Genomic DNA, 1,891 nt, shown 5'->3' with positions numbered 1-1,891 from the left:
AGAGAGAGAGAGAGAGAGAGAGAGAGAGAGAGAGAGAGAGAGAGAGAGAGAAAGACATCACTGACATTTAAAGAGGCCCCATAAATTACTAGCTGTGTTCACACAGTTTAAAAAGGTCACCCAAAGTGCAGACGGGGTGTCGCACCGGTCCATCCTCGCGCCTTCTCGTTCGTCTGTTTGTGTGTTTGTTTGGGTAAAAAGAAGCACATCGACACAATAATGGCCGTGTAGTTCAGAGAAAAAAGTAAGACCGACAGACAGAAACAACAGCGGGAAAGTACAGAAGTGGGACATATCAGTTTGTACCCTTAAACCTCCCGCGACTTTTAGTTCTTGTTTAAGAATGCACCAAATAAATGTCTGTGGCCTTACCTAAACTGAAACTCGGAAAGAACAGAAAAATAAGGTCATAACTCACCCTGAAATACTTCCTGATGTTTACCAAAAATAGTTATTGATGATGAAAGAGAGCGTGATCTTGGTAGGATAAGTAATGTCAAAAATGATTGTACGCTTCCTTGTTAGACGTAGATGGCTGTCGTTGAAACACAAATCTACATTTTCCTTAAAGTTGATAGATTTATTTAGTTTTTCTTCTGTTTTCCTCGTTTGGCTTCTAAATCATTTGTTTAGATATATACAGTGAAAAACTCGGATACAACGAAGTCGCCCGCCCCAACCTTCCATTTCGTTGAATCCGAGTGTTCGTTAGAGCAGTGTGAGCTACGGTAATGTTTATTCCCACAGACAAGTGTACAATAATTCAGAACGTAGTGCTATGTCTGGGCTAGTCTATCACTGTTTAGTAGCTGGGTAAGGTTTAGTAACATAATCCAGCACATCCGTCCATTTAATTCTAATTTGGCTTACTTGCAACATACATTTTTTCTATGAGAGACAAACGGACGGACGGACTGACAGACGGACGGACAGACAGATAGACAGGAAAGGGGGAAGTGGAAAGTGGAGAGAGAGAGAGAGAGAGAGAGAGAGAGAGAGACAGAGAGAGAGACAGAGAGAGAGAGGGGGGAGGGGGGGGGGTAACCTAACAGGTATGGCGATAAGTGGAATACAGAAATAGGAACACAAATACAGACTGACAGACAGACAGACACACAAGCAGACAGACAGACACACAAGCAGACAGACAGACAGACAGACAGACAGACACACACACAAGCAGACAGACGGACGAACGGAAGGACGGACACACGGACAGACGGACAGACAGAATCCCGAACCCGAAATCTCTGAGTCCCGACACACCCGATCACAAACTTCCCCAACTATAAATATACGCAAGCTGATGCAATGTTGAACCATGGCTCCTCGATCATTTTTTCGCGGCTTTTCGCCCACTTGGAACTGGTATTCTTATCAAATAAATACTCTGTCTTCTCAACGATTGTAAAGTACAGAAAATGGCCTAAAATACATACCGAGGGGTCGCAAAGAAGACTATGGGCTTACAAATGTTACAAGAGAGTAACAAATACAAAAATGAAGGAGAGATAAGGACGATAGATGTTTGATGAGAAAGAAAAATAAAATCACACCCGAATACCCGCCAATGACCCTCGGCCAAAATAAATGGAAAAGGAACATTCTTTGACACGCGCAAAACAGATAACAAACGCTCAGAAAAAGTATACATCTGAGAATGGGAGGAAGTGCACGTAAACGAACCTTCAGATTCTTGTAGAGGGGGGAAAGCCTTACATAAACACAATGCTGGTCATAAGAATCTATCAATTTTTGGGGGAAGGCAAGAAGGCCAAGCCAAGAGAATTGTATGTATTCCTGAGCATGAGTCCAAACGCTAAGGAAATACTGTACCGTCGAACCTGCTCTAACAACAACCACCTGTATAAGACAATCATCTATACAAACA

General features: G+C 42.7%; 1 protein-coding gene across 2 annotated transcripts in view; it reads right to left on the bottom strand.

Moving 5' to 3' along the window:
* The window catches only part of LOC101863508, a 47,005-nt gene that overhangs the window by 43,823 nt on the left and 1,291 nt on the right, over window positions 1-1,891 (bottom strand). The window lies entirely within an intron of this gene.

Source organism: Aplysia californica, unplaced genomic scaffold (genome assembly GCF_000002075.1).
Source record: "Aplysia californica isolate F4 #8 unplaced genomic scaffold, AplCal3.0 scaffold00154, whole genome shotgun sequence".
Classification (NCBI taxonomy): domain Eukaryota; kingdom Metazoa; phylum Mollusca; class Gastropoda; order Aplysiida; family Aplysiidae; genus Aplysia; species Aplysia californica.
The sequence above is the reverse complement of the archived record's forward strand: the minus strand, read 5'-3'. Positions and strand labels throughout refer to the sequence as shown.